Source organism: Elephantulus edwardii, unplaced genomic scaffold (genome assembly GCF_000299155.1).
Source record: "Elephantulus edwardii isolate Elephantulus edwardi_28Jun2011 unplaced genomic scaffold, EleEdw1.0 scaffold00022, whole genome shotgun sequence".
In the NCBI taxonomy this organism is placed as follows: Eukaryota; Metazoa; Chordata; class Mammalia; order Macroscelidea; family Macroscelididae; genus Elephantulus; species Elephantulus edwardii.
Window position 1 is genome coordinate 15,475,699 of NW_006399772.1, and position 15,777 is coordinate 15,491,475.

A 15,777-nucleotide genomic window follows, 5' to 3' on the forward strand; every position below is an offset into this window, starting at 1 on the left:
CTTTCTCCTGCAGAGCAGATAGTGGATTTGAACTGCCTTTTTGAATGCAGCACAGCTTCTTACCACTGAGACACCGGAGCTCCCTTCTGAAAAAGGCAGTGGGGAATAATTTTCAGCAAATGTATTATATATTCTTCACTATTTTTACTAGTTGACCTTGAGCAACAACACAGGATTGAACTGTGCAGGTCCATGAACAGTGGATCCCTGGGCCCCCATTGCTGGTCCATTAACAGTGGATCCCCGCACCCCCATTGCTACTGTGATGAGTGCAAGCACTTGTGCGTGTCTGCCTGAAGCACCAAGTGACACAAATCATCACTCCGAAAACACTTTGTCTCCCTCCACTGTGCTGACCTCCACAGCAGTCAAGAATCTATTTGTAATTTACTGGAGATAAGAACCGCTCATAGTGGGATTAATGTCTGTGGCATTTTAAATGGGTACTCAGAACGTTTAACCTCATTGCAATAGCAAAGGGGAGGAGGGAATCCATGTATAAGTAAACCCACCTAGGTCAAACTCATGTTGTTCAAGGATCAATGTCATTCCCCAGCTTGTCTGGACTTCGGTCATAGCGTTCAATGAATCAAATTTATTTTCTAAATCCAGGTGGATTTGGTTCTCATGGACTTGTGTTTATTCCCTTTGCATTCATCTTGAATCTGCTTATGAGCAACTGATCATTCCACTGGTCTGCCTGTTGTGACTAATGATATGGAATTTCTCCAGGGTCTTGTTTCACAGAGGTGGTCGTTTTGATTTCTGTATATTCTGCCTGGTGAAGACCGTGTGTGTAGTCGTTCTTTGTGTTATTCAGAAAAGGCATTTGTAATTAATAAAGCATTGGTCTTCTACAATTTTATGGTGTGATCACCAATGTCATTTTTGTCACCAAGGCACTTAAAAACATTAGCCACATTTTTAAAGCAAAATACTTTTTTTCATATATTAGTCTAGATACATAGATATACTTTTTAATATCAAGTAAAAGAAATTATATTTATGAAAATTATATATCCATCTATATGCATTATTATTAACTGTTGTAAGACCAACACAATTACCTAGAATAAATGCACAGATGCAATTCTCAACTTACAAATGACTTACATACAAATAACTGCCTTAAATAAAACAAGCATATTTGTGTCTTTTGATCTGATAATTATAATTCTAGGAATGTATCCTTTTTTAAACGTCAAAGAAAGAAACAAAGATTCATGTACAAATCTTAGAAAAACACAATCACAACTGCCTGAAGACTGTTCTGAACATTTGCTCTAGCTGTTGTTGAAGAGGTCAGTTTGATTCCAATTCACAGTGACCCCATGTGACAAAGTAAAATTGTCTCAATGAGTTTCCTAAGCCCTGGCTTAGTGAGTTGTGCTGCTGACTTGAAGGCACACAGTTCAAATCTACCAGCTACTCTGTGGGAGAAAGATGAGTAATCTCCTTCCGTGTGATTAACTACTTCTGAGACCTACTGGAGGGTCAGCAATGTGGTTCTGACTTAACAGTACGTAACAGGACAACAATCTTCCTGGAAGCAAATTACCATGCTTTCTCCCCAGAGCTGCTGCGTGCCTTTGAGCCATCACCCCTTCAATTAGGTGCTCAATGTCTAACCATTCATGCTGCCGAGGCAATTGAACTACTATAGAAGCCATCAGAAAAGTTCAGAATGCCAAACTGGAACTAAGAGGAATTTCATCTGTTCAAAAGGTGATGAAAGAGAAACCATGAAAAGCAGAAACAGTGAAAAGAACCCTTTAAAGGATCTCATTTTAGGGAGCTCTGGTGGTTTGAATTCATCAGCTATCTGCTGGTTTTCAGCTAAAGTTTTGTCTGTATATTTAAAAGTTAGGATGAGATCATGAGCTTGGTGAATGTGAAGAAGTGGGCATTGCTCAAGTCATATATGATAATTTCTCATTTTCAAAAGGTTCACTATATAGAGCTGTGTTACTAGAACAGATATACGAATAAAACAGGATAGAGAGAAGATTGAATGTCTATTCATTTAAAAGCACCAATCAGGCTAATTATTCAGAATCATAGATAAAAACAACTATCTTCCCAGACTGGATATAAGACAGTCACCCAGACTGGATAAGGCAGTCATGGCTTGCTCGAAAAAGGCACCCCATCTTGCAAGCAGAGGCATCAGGGTGTCGTTTGTAATTCTGGCAGAATCAGCACATCCTCTCCTCCCACGGGTTAGCTAGAGCTCCATATGTTGATCCTGAGTGACAGCCCCGAATGTCATTCTACCATCTCAGCAGGAGCAAGACTCATGGGCATGACGCTGGTGTCCTATCCTCCCGTGCTGGGGTATTGCAAAGTTTAATTAACGCTTGCAAAACTCTTAGAGGGCCTGATGTAGAAGTTACTATAGAACTTCAAGAGCTCTGGTGGCATGATCTCTGGTGAGTTTCCCTGCCAGTCCAAATACTGTGTGTCTCTTGTAGTTTGACTACGACAGCCACTCCTAGAAACATGGGCAGTTTCCTGTCGTAGTTTACAGCCTCAGAAACCCAATGGAAGGTCATTGTAAGTATGGATGGGCAGTGAATTTGAGCTTATATAATTGCAAAAGATGGCTTGTGAGGGGAAAATGCTAGCAAAACTTGCCGGGGCAAGAAGAGCATTGGAAAAATCTTAGGTGTTACTTTGAAAGCCAGACCAGGCAGAACTGAAATGCTTTGCAAGAATCAAGGGGGAAAAGTGATGATTTTAAGAATAATAGTCTATAAATCCAAAGTATTATTAACAATATCATTTTAGTGATACTAACAAACTACATAAAGATAATTTTAAACAGATATTTAAATCTCCTTTTATACATGTATTTGTTTCCTGAAAAAGTTCCAGTGTCTCATAGATTCTCAGTTTTCTGTGATGTTCAACCAGAAAGCGTATCCCCACAACCAGAACGGTAACTGGACTTACCTGGAGATCTTTTCCTCTTCACAATGTTTTTGGATGGCCTATTTGGGGCTGCTTATTATTTTAGTTGAATTACTTCTTGGGAAATTTCCACAACATCAGTAGAGTCATCTTATTAGTTTTTGTGTTTCTTTCTGAAGCAGAGTATTTCAACTTTATCAGCTAACACAATGGCATAGCCATGTGACTTATTGTAGTGGTTCCCCCACCCGACCCCAGTCCATCTCATGCATGGTACAATGTTAATTATATTTATTGATTCTCATTTCAGGGCTACATTATTCAGTGGAATCATTGCTCTGTCTAGCTCATAGGAGTCAAGGCTTGCACACTCCAGTTACTGATGACCAAAGGGTTCTTGTGTAGCTAAGGGCTTGAATTACTAGGAGCTAAGCTCTCCACCTCAGGACTGAACTATCTCATATATCCAAAGAGATTTATATCCGCGACCTAGATCATGAGAACAATCCTTTTCCAGACTACAGGTCAAAATCCTGTTCATGCAGCAGAGAGAACATCTGGGCAGCTGCGGAAATCCAAGCTTCACCAATAACTTTCCTTACCCTTCAAAGACTATTTATTCAAGACACTTCACAATAAGGTTTGTGACCAGGAGTATAATAAAAAAATCTGGGACAGTACAAAGAGGATAAGATTCACTAAGAAAATGGCCAAAGTATGGTGTTTATCTTGCTAGCAATTGTATTATGTCCAAGCCTTGGGCCAAGAAGTAGGTACTACTAGATGCCCCAGTCATCAGTCAGTGTCACAGTGAATGCCTAACTTAGGATCCGGAGAACCCAGAAATGATAGCAAAGACAAAGGGACCAGGGCATATGAGAGACAAGCTTGGAAGCTAGTGGTAAGAAGCTGTACTGACATTCTAAGGACCCATGGTTCAAATTCACTAGGTGCTCCATGTGAGAAGAATGGGCAATCTCCTCCTATGCAGTTTACTGACTCTAAAATCCTACTGGAGGGCCAGCTATGAGTTGGTTCCAACTTGATGGAACACAAAACCAAATACACTTATTTCCAAAAGGAAGCTCTGGTGGTCTAATGGAAACCCAACTGATAACCTAAAATAGGCAGTTCAAATCCACCAGCTGCTCTGTTAGAGAAAGATGGGCAATTTCCTTCCATGCATTTTACTGCCTCTGAAAGCCAGCTGGAGAGTCAGCTATGAGTCAATGCGACCACATTGTGCACAATTGATCTACATTGAGTTCCGAGTAGTTTGTAAGTCAAACTAGAGGCCAAGTCCCTCTACTGGGTCATTCTACCCTACTAGCAGCTTGTAAATATCCTCCTGTGTCATTTATAACCCTGGAAACTCAAGGGAGGGTCAGCCACAACTTGGTTCCAACTCAAAGGCAGTGAGGTGAGTTGTGATTGATCTCCACAGCACATCAGCTGCATCGGCTCATCCCTGCTAACACTGAGGACTTTGGGGTTTCCTCTTTGGTACAATCAGGATGAAGTCTGACCATGTTGGACTTAGCTGAACCCTGGGGTGGGGTGGGGGTGGGAAGCCCAAGGAAAACAGAAATGATGAAGAAACCACTTCCTACCCTGGATCCTTCTGTCTTTAGAGAAAAGGGCCAGTGGCAAAGAAAGGTCCTGATTTTGCATGTTTCAGATAAGCCCCACCTCCTCCCAACCTCAATCACTGTTCTATAAAACCTCAAGCTTCTCCCTCAGCTTTGGGTCATTCTCATTAATCAATCTTCTCCCTATTGTAGTAATCCGAATAACATCATCTCCTGTGCATTGGATCTTTCACAAATCCAAACTCTAGCATTTCACAAAAGCCCCTCATAGTCTAACTCCTGTCCTGCACTCCAGCCTTGCATTCTGCTTTCATTCCCCAGAAGTTAGTTCCAAGTCCTCCAGTCCCTCTCCATTTTGCACAAGACCCTCTTACCATGAGGAAATCACTGTCCTTCTCCTATTTCCAGATGATACCTAATTACAGTTATCAAGACAAAGTCCAGCTAATCACCATTTTGGAAATCCTTCCTGAGTCTCTTCTGATACATCATTCTTCCTATTTTCACCTATGTCAAAGAGCTAATCACACTAGTTTGCACATACCAGGTTATAACTCATCACTTACCTGTTTTTCTGTTAGACTGGGAACTGTACAATGCCTAAGGAAATAAAGAGTCTGCTGAAGAAACTCTGCTGGTTTATAATGAACCATCTGTGGTAATAAGTGTTCTATGCTGTTTACATGGCAATGAGGCTTGTTACTGTTATGATTTGATTTATGCGACCTTTATAGATTGGAAACCTTGATTAAATGACCGAAGAGGCCAAACTATAAAGGGTGACTTGTCTCTTAATTAAAATGAAAGTGCAATGGAATGGAATGACCTGGTAATGGTTTAGGTGACTCTGCTGACCTCTTAGAACCATCCTTGATTTCTCTCTTACCTGGAATGAGGACGGAAGTGAAGGGGCTGGCCTTACAACGTCAGACGCAAGGCCAAGTGAAAGAAATCTAGGTTTCTTGAAGGAAAAGAATGAATCCTTGCACTCTTGTTTCCTATCATCCTCCAGATCTCTCCTTTTCCCCCCTCTTTTAGCCTTTCTCTTCAGCCTTTCAACCTTTTGTCATCAGTCTACAAGATAATGTTAACATTCTTGCCATACCTATGCATCATTAAAACGTAAATGTATTTCACGTGTGGGAGCATGGGTTGTTGTTGTCCTCAAGGAGTTGCACAGCTGATCCAAAGGTGATGTCTTTAAGTTCAAATCCACCAGCAGCTCTGGGGATTTGGGGGGTAGGGGGTAGGGAAGACGGGCAACCACCTCCTGTTAGATTTACAGCCTCCCAAAAACCTCCTGGAGTGTCAGCTTTAAGTCTTCAACTGGAGGGCAAAGAGTGAGTGAGAGAACACACACAAAACGAAAACCCTAGAAATAATGATTCTTACTGTTTTTTTGTTTTCCTCTCAGCCTGCCTAGGAGGGAAGTTCTGATGTCTAATGAGTTTTGTTGCTAACCAAAGCCGATCCTCTTTGGCAATTCTAATCCACCAGCATCTCTGCAAAGGAAGAGGGTTAGTCTCTTCCCATTGAGATTTACAGTCTCTGAAAACCCACTGCTATGAGTCACTTCAGACTCAAAGGCAGCATTTGCATTTTGACTTCAGGCTGCCTAGAAAGCTGCTCCAGCTGATGGAGCAGAAGGAAGGACTCCAGTTGCCTGAAGAGGCTTTCTTCCCTTGATTTTCTCCTTCATGTGAGTTAACAGGTTGTATTTGAATTAGAATTCAGATCATATCTTAAAACAAGATAGCTAACGCATCCCCAATGGCACACTCATCCCATGCCGTCACCACACTTCAGACAACATCACTGTAGTGTTTTTTCTAGTCTCAGGTAAATATGCCTCATTAATATCATGATGACTCTGTTGAGTAAGGGTCCAAGATTTTTATTTACATGCCACAAACATTTCTGATTAACATCTTCCTGCTTTTGCCTGCCAACTCTTTTAATATTCTGCTCAATGACTCTTACTATGGTCCTTTAAAAAAAAAATCATAGAGTTAGAATTGGGAACAAGATTAGTATTTCTATTTTATTAGTGCGTATTTTAAAGTAATACGCATGATCTTTATGGCAACCTTGAGAAACGTCTATTACAATTTCTACCTTAAAGTGAAAAAATTGCACCACCATCATCAAATCCACTCTAGCTCATGACAGCCCTGTCTTTTACAGAGTAGAATTGCTCCTTAGTGTTTTCTTGGCTGAGGGCTTTACAGATGTAGGTTGCCAGGCCTTTCCTCTGTGGAGCTTCTGGGTGAGTTCAAATTGCCAACCTATCAGTGTATAATTGAATACAAAACATTTATATCACCAGGGTGTTGTTGTTCACTGCCATTGAGTCAAAACTGACTCATAGCTGGCCAATCAGCAGGTTTTCAAAGGCTCTTGATTGCAAGGGAGGAGATTGCCGATCTTTCTCCTGTGGAGCAGGTGGTGAATTTGAACTGCTTTTCTATGGGTTGTCAGAGTAACTCCTTACCAACTAGGTTACCAGAAAACTAGAAATGCAAACCTCTCGCTGCCTTGCACCTAGTTCATACTGCTTTTTTTAAATTAGCTAAGAACTTTTGCAGGTGAACCACCTTGCTTACTGAAACTGAGGAGGGCCTGAAACACTTGCTGCAGAAGGTCAAGGAGTAGCTTTCAATATGGATTGAAGCTCAATATCAAGAAAACAAAGATTCTCACCACATTCTCACCACTGGGCCGATTGGCAGCATCATGACAGACAGTGAAGAGATTGAGATTGTTAACAGCTTCAGTTTGCTTGGCTCCACAATCAACAGTCTTGGTAGCAGTAGCCAGGAAGTCAAAAGACAAATTACATTGGAGAAATCTGCTGTCAAAGACGTCTCCAGAGTACTGAAGAGCAGTGATATCAACCTGGAGACTAAAGTGTGATTGATCCAGGCCATGGTCTTTGCAGTTACTTGTAAAACCTTACAAAGCTGGACAATAACTAGAGATAATAGAAAGAGTATTGATGCCTTTGAGTTGTGGTGCTGGAGAAGAGTATTGAATATACCATGGACTGCTAGAAGAACAAACAATTTCATTCTGGAGAAGGTGAAACCAGGCTGCATCTTGAAGGCAAGGATTCTGAAGCTCTCTCTTACATACTTTGGACATGTTGCAAGAAGAGACCAGTCCTTGGAAAGGGGCATCATGCTTGGGAAGGTGGAAGGACAGCACAGGAGAAGAAGATCTTTGATGAGATAGATTGACTCAGTGACTGGGATAACGGGGGTAGGTATATCAGGGACAAAAAGGTAGGCACAGAATGGAGCAGAGTTCAGAGCTGTTGGATTTGAACCACCAGAGAGGTGTGGCCTTTTGAACCACTAGTGAGGGTTAGCAGTGAAACTTCCTATGGACTAGAGCACCAGAGTTCCCTCACATCTGAGTGTCCTGGAAATACTGCCTTGAGATTCCATCATGGTATATTTCTAAAGATATAATCAAATTGCTTATGCCTGTGACTCTATTTTCAGTTTGATATCACTATGACCATTTCATCTAGACATAACAAATAGGTTTCATCTAAATGCCAATACCATCTAATAAAGAGAAGCTGTCTGAAGCTCTGCATTAAGACACTGTTTCTGGCTTGTCAGGAAAGGATAATTAATTAGAAATAACTTTCACTCACCCCCCTGCTTCTAGCTTCTGTGAAGATGGCAAAGGTCTCTGAGCTTTACGATGTCACTTGGGAAGAAATGAGAGATAAAATGAGAAAATGGAGAGAAGAAAACTCTCGAAATAGTGAGCAAATTGTAGAGGTTGGAGAGGAGTTAATTAATGAATATGCCTCTAAACTTGGAGATGATATTTGGATCATCTATGAACAAGTGATGATTGCAGCCCTAGACTTTGGACGGGATGATTTGGCATTGTTTTGTCTTCAGGAATTGAGACGACAATTCCCTGGCAGTCATAGAGTGAAGCGACTAACTGGCATGAGATTTGAAGCCATGGAAAGATATGATGATGCTATACAGCTGTATGACCGAATTTTACAAGAAGATCCAACTAACACTGCTGCAAGAAAGCGTAAGATTGCCATTCGAAAAGCCCAGGGGGAAAATGTGGAGGCCATTTGGGAGCTGAATGAGTATCTTGAACAATTTGTTAGAGACCAGGAGGCCTGGCATGAACTTGCAGAGCTTTATATCAACGAACATGACTATGCAAAAGCTGCCTTTTGTTTAGAGGAGCTTATGATGACTAATCCACACAACCATCTGTACTGTCAGCAGTATGCTGAGGTAAAATATACCCAAGGTGGACTTGAAAACCTCGAACTTGCAAGAAAATACTTTGCACAGTCATTGAAACTAAACAACAGAAATATGAGAGCTTTGTTTGGGCTTTATACGTCTGCAAGTCACATTGCTTCTAATCCAAAAGCAAGTACAAAAACAAAAAAGGACAACATGAAATATGCTAGTTGGGCAGCTAGTCAAATAAACAGAGCTTATCAGTTTGCAGGTCAAAGTAAGAAGGAAACCAAATACTCTCTTAAGGCAGTTGAAGACATGTTGGAAACATTGCAGATCACCCAGTCTTAAGGTTTCAAGAACTCTTTGACAATAGATTTCACAACTGCACAATTGAACTTACTGGCCTGTGACTTATTTACTAAAATGCCCAGTGCTATTTATATACTGATTTTCTGTTAATAGGGCAGTTCTAAATAATGTGGTTATATAAACCTTAAAATGCCTTTTACTGCTAAGCAGGAAGATGGAGAAAATCCACAGATGATTCTAGAAGACTCTATTGATTGTACATCAATTTCTTCATATCATATATATATATATATAATTGCTTTTAAACCACAATGTAAAAATAACCTTGTTAAATAAACCATGATGATTTAAACATATATATATAATGATTCTAGATTTTTTCAAAATAAATTCTGATAATTGATATAAAAGAAAAGAAATAACTTTCATGGGCTCTGGAACAGGGAGCTCAAATAAGTCGTGCATACTTCCCATGCTAGAAGTACTTGCATGCTCTGCACTTCCTCCTTTTACTTATAGCTTTGTTGTTGCTAGTTGCTACGTAGTTGGCAGTGACTCATAGCAACCCTGCGTGCCACAGAAAGAATTGTCTGGTCGTATGCCATCTCTATGACCATTGTGCTCATTGCTGTAGCCACCATGCATTTTGAATGCCTTCCAACCTTGGGGCCCATTTCCCAGCACTCTATCAGGTAACAGTTTGTTGTGATCCATAGGGTTTTCACTCACTAGTTTTTGGGAGCATGGTGTCCCTGTTGGCATTTGAAATGCCCGTGGCACAGATTCCATAGCAACACAAAAGCCAACACAGCACAAAAAAAGTGACAGAAGAGTGGTTTGTAGCTTCAACTCAGCTCATTACCATTGTGTCGGAACTCATAGCTCACCCTCCAGCAAGTTTTCAGAGGCTATAAATCACATGGGAGGAGATTGCTCATGGATTTGAACTCTTGCCTTTGGGGTGACAGCACAATTCCTTATCCAGTAGGGCTGCACAGCTCCCTGGTGGCTTACTAGTGGTTTTTTCAGAATACTGCTTCAGCTTCTCAACGTTTAAATTCCCAGCTCAATTTTGTGAAAGTTCTTGCAAAACTTGCAATTTCTTTTCTTTAAATAAATTCAATATTATCTGCACAACTAATGTCTTATCAGACAAAATAATAGTTATATGACAGGAAGCGTCACCACAGAAGCAGTTTTGAAATGTGTTAAGAAATACAATTTGCAAAATATGTAATAAGGTTTTGCCAATTTCTATGCTAGTGATTCATAAATCTAAAATTGCTTACTTCTGACTAATCAAATTCAATATTAAACAAGTTATGTAATACATTTGCAATTTCATAGATGAAATTTTCCCAAGTCCTGAAGACTAGGGGTTTAAAAACAATTTCCATTGTTTAAGAACATTTAGTTCACTGGCTGGAAGTTAATGTAATTTTAAGATTTATCTATGATTTTTTTTTAAAGTCCTGAATAGTATATTCCTTCTTAACCTTATATAGGTCATATGCCAGTTTGTTAGTGAACTTTTAATCAATATCTGAGGAGGCTACATTTTCAAATACACAATTCAAAACAGGAAAAATTATTTTGCCTGAAATGAATGTTTTTGATGAAAGTAATAATAGAACACATTAAGAAGAGAGTAAAACAAAAATGTACAATATTTCCAAAGAAAATGAAACTATTTTTCTAGATTTGGAAAAGATAAATTTTTTTACTGTAATTATCTTACACATAATTTAAGAGGATGAAGTTAAAAGAATTATTTTATCTTTTGTTACTCATAACTAAACTAGAATTACAACTGGGCTATTTTATGCTGACTATATATTGATTCTTAGTAAAAAAAATTACTGGTTTTGTAAATTACAATTGCTTGTTTCAAAGGCTAGTATTTTCTCTAAGAGTTTTGTTTTCCTGGAGCACCCCAACCAGAGGCATATTAAACAAGAGAGAACATAATTTATATGGCAACCTCAAGAGGATATTTATTTTAATTGCATTGATCTTATTTCACAAGGTTAAATACAATTGTTCCCCGAGTTATATATCATTTTTATTGAGGTTAATAATGAGTCAAGATTAAAGTTACTGAAACTGTTTCTCTTAGTTATACAATGATACTGCTCCTTTTTAATTAACAATGCATTTTCACATGTACTTATGTACTTTTAATAAAGAAATGTTATGGTTTAGACTTTAATATGAAATTATTAAGTAAATAAAATGCAGAAGACTTCCATTTCTAAACTATGGCAAAATTGATTATTTTTCTAAAAATTGTCATTTTAAAAACAAGTTTTTTGCCACTTCCCTCTCCAGTTGAGGTAGGCGTGTGTAATACTTAAGCAGTAGACTTCAGCAGAAGTGGCATTAAATGATTTATGAAGCTGGGCCACAAAAGGCCATGTAGCCTGCTTGTGCAAATCCTTGCTCTTGGAGCCCTGAACCATCACATGAGAAGTTCAGCTATTTGGAGGTCACCATGCTGAAGAAAGCCATGTGTACATTTTCCAGTTGACGATTCTAGTGAGCCCAGCCTTTCTGCCATCTTTGTAAAGCTCTAGTTGTGAGTGAAGAAGCTCAACCCCAACTGGTTACATTTTCTTAGCTGAATCTCATAAAAAGAATGAGGGTTCCCACAAGCATGGACTATAGCTTTCATGGTTTGAATTTCCTGCCAATACCTGAGAGAATATTCAAGCAGACAAATGATGCGGCTTAGAAGATGTAGAAATCAAACATAAAAAAAAATGAAGTTAGATGTGCTTTTTTAATTTAATAATTTATTCATTGCAAATATCCTTTTCACCCTTTCTTAATTTTCTATTCGCTTATTAGATGCTTTATTTAAAAAGTGTGCTGTATATGAAACAATAAGATTAAAGAGTACTGTCTTGAATGCTTCTATTTAACCTATTGGCTTAGTGATGAGGAGTTGCACTGCCAACCCTAAAGGAATATGGTTCGAATCCACCAGCTGCTACACGGGAAAATATGGACATTCTCCTTCCATTTACTGCCTCTAAAAACCCACTGGAGGGTCAGCTATGAGACAGTTTCAACTCAAGGGCACACAGCAACAACAATATTGAATTGAAGGTCTCTGCAAGGGCAGATGACCGACTTCCCCTGGGGCCAGGGAGGGAGTGATAACAATTGACAGGCAATAAAATAAAAACCCAAGAAAAAGTTTATTTTGTAGAAAAAATTATAACAACAGCCATATAAAAATCGTCAAAGACCAAGAGTTGTTAAGATAATTTTGCAATTAGATGCAAAATAAATGTGTGAACTTGTGCTACAAATTATTAAACAATTATGATAATTAAGAAAGTAAAGAATGGAGGTAACAATAATCAGAGTGGGACAAAATAGAGATCCCAGAGAGCATAGTAAATGGTAGAAATGTCATTATACATCAATGGAAGGAAGATTCGGTAAGTTGTATTGTTTCTATTTATTATCCATAGGACGGGGGGGGGGGGGGAAGTCAGTGTTTAAATCTTACCTGTTAACAAACACTAATACCAGAAGAATTAAAGAACTAAATGTGGAAAGTAAAATTTTCAAATTAATTTATTGAAAATATGTCCTCAATTATCTCAGAATAAATGGTGTATAAATAAAAGACAAAATATATAAACAATTGAAATATTTGTTGACTTTAAAATGAAAAATTTCCCCAGCCTAGAAATCAACATGCTCAAAGTATGTGAGAAGGAGTTTCAAAATCCTTACTTCCAAAAAGTAATATGGTTTCACTTTCTCCAGGATAGATCTCTTTGTTCTTTTTGCAGTCAGCAGTATATTCAATACTCTTCTCCAGCACCACAGCTCAAAGGCATTGATTCTTTTTTTTTTTTTATCCTTTTTCATTGTCCAGCTTTCAGATGTATAGTAAGTAATTGAGAAGACCATAGCTTGGATCAGGTGCACCTTAGTCTTTAGACTGACATCATTGCTCTTTAGGAGTGGAAGGGTCTCTGACAGCAGATATTCTCAATGAAACTCATCTTTTGATTTCTAGACTGCTGGTGCCAATGGTGTTGATTGTGAATCTGAGCAAGAAGACATCATTAACAATTTCAGTCTTTTCTCCATCTATTATGATGCTGCCTATTGGCCTGGTAGAGAGAGTCTTTGTTTTCATGATGTTGCTGTGCAATCCATATCGAAGGTTGTAGTCCATACACCTGCATCATTATATCTGTATGTTTGCTTGTCCTTCTGATTTGCTCCTAGAAGTATGACCATATTTCTGTCAGTTTCTTTTTTCTGGAAAAAGTGAAACCAGGTTACTCTTTGGAAGCAAGCATTTTTAAACTCCTTCTCACCTACTTTGAGCATGTTATTAGGACAGGTCAGTCCTCGGAGAAGGACATCATGCTTGGAAGGGTAGAAGGTAAACATAGGAGAGAGAGAGCCTGGAGGAGATGGATTGAAACGGTGACTGTGACAATGTCAAGCATGTCAGAGATGGTGAAGTTGGCTCTGGATAGGGTAAAGTTCAGAGCCATTGTTCATAGAGTACTTGCTATGAGTCACAGTTGACTTGCAAGCACATAACAATGACAGCCTAGATTTCCAACAGGTATTATTATCATAAAGTTATAAAAATGATTGTTATAAAATATTCCTACAAAACACTAAGGGAAAAAAGGACAAATGACTCAATAAGATAAGGCAAAAGATCTGAACAAGGAATTTACTTAAATGGTAGCAAAAAACAAAACAAAACAAAAAACCATGAAAAGATGCTCAACCAGATGGCTTTACACAGTGATCGCAACAATGGATATGAGCATGGTGGAGATTGTAAGAATGACATTAGAAAGGACAGTTTTGAAACATTGTTCACAGGTTACTGAATTGTAGTCAACTTAATGGTGCTGAAAAACAACACAACTTCTTGGCCACCCATAAATTATATAACTTTTAGTTAGTGTAATAATCCTATAGTTCCAAATCTGACTCAATGTAATATTTTTCCAACCCTGAAACTCTTACTTGGCTTGAAACTGCATCCGTCTCAGAAAGCTATAGAAGTGGAAGTGGGATATGGTTTTCCTTACTCTACCTCTAAATCACTAGGCTTCTACTTTGGCCTCTTCCAGGGGGTAGATGCCAGAGGTAGAGAGTTGAATAAGGTGTTATTTTATTTGACACAATTTTAGTTTAGTGTCCTCTGAACAGGGCCAAAGTAAAAACTGGCTTGTTTTCATTGCACATTCACCAGAGATTGCCATCAGGGTCCTCAGGCTGCATTGCATGTGACAGCTGATGGCTTTTTTCCCAGATGACTGCTCACTTCCCTGTAGGGCTCCATCATTCTGCCCACTGGGTCATGTTAAACCTTCAGAACATCCTGGGAGGCAGCCTTTTGAAGATGAATCAAGCAAGCTTCCTTCAACGAAGTCTTCCTTCGGTACCCTTGAAACAGGCTCCTTTATCTGCTGGAGGAGGAAGGACAGCTACATCCCAGGGAAGCCTGTCTCTTGGTTCTGTGGCCTCATCTGGTGACAGCCTCTCATCTTTCAACTTTCCAGTCATGAGTCAGTCATGAGTCATTCCTGTGTCCTCTGCCCTCTAAGACATTTGCCAAGCGCGTCGAGTGCTCTCCTTGAGTATCTTCATAGTTGGCTTAAGATGAAGGAGAGCCAGTGCAACAATGAATGAATGAGAACCCAAAATCTCTGTAAATGTTCATTAAAACTAATAAGATTTAATAATAATTTAAAAAAAGATGAAGGAGAGTATTCATCTACCACACTGATGTCGATACACAAGCACACTAACACATCCACAGCATGCCCATTGCCTCCCCTAAACCTTTTCCATTTCAACTAATTTCCATGGTGCCCTTCAAGAAGGTAACTAGTGGCAAATGCTGGCAAAATTAGCTTGACCATCTCTAGCCATTGCTTGTCTAGATTAAAATTCTTAGAAGGTAAGTTACCAAATTTTGGCCTATTGGCCGAACCTACTGTGTCACCTACTTTTGTAAATAAAGTTTTAGTGAAATTAATTTACAATTTTGTTTGTGGCTCTTGTCATGTTACAGTGCCAGAATTGAATATTTGAGGCAAAAATGACAGCATATATAAGCAAAATATTGACAGTCAGGCCTGACATGTCAAGAGTTTATTGTTGAAAATAGCTTTTTTAGCCAGTAACCTTAACTTTGTCACATGGATGAGCAGGATCATACAAATAGGTGTGAGTCTGTCCACAAGGGGATCGGACAGTCTTGCCATCCCACTAGGTTTAAATTAGGAAGCTCAATAGCAAAGGAAGAAGAGAGAGTACATGTCCCTCAGGGCCAGCAATTCCAGCACCAACCAGACTGGTCCTACAAGAGCAGCAGAAGCTGCAGCAGAAACTACAGCAGAGAACAAGAGACATGATACAAGACAGAATTGACCTGGGGGCTGCTGCCTTATGGACCCAGAGGCAGAGGCCTTCACTCAAGCTTGCTGGAGGACTGGAAGAAGACACCATAACTGACAGGGTAATGGGACTTTGTAACACCTAAGCTGTGAGGCTGAAGGGAAAGGGGGCTGAGACACAGCTTGAGAAACTGTCTGGATGAAGGGATTGTCAAACTGAATTTTAGCCTGTTAACTTTTTAATAAACCCCCATCTGTGAGAAAGATTCTGTAAAGTCTGTCATCATTGCAGCAGATTCCGGACCTAGTAAAGCAGTAATATTGATGCTGGAATTAGTAGAA

The 15,777-nt window shown here is 39.2% G+C and overlaps 1 pseudogene; it reads left to right on the top strand.

Moving 5' to 3' along the window:
* Positions 1-8,185: 8,185 nt before the first annotated feature.
* Positions 8,186-9,079, top strand: LOC102871145 (annotated as a pseudogene).
* The last annotated feature ends 6,698 nt before the right edge of the window (positions 9,080-15,777 follow it).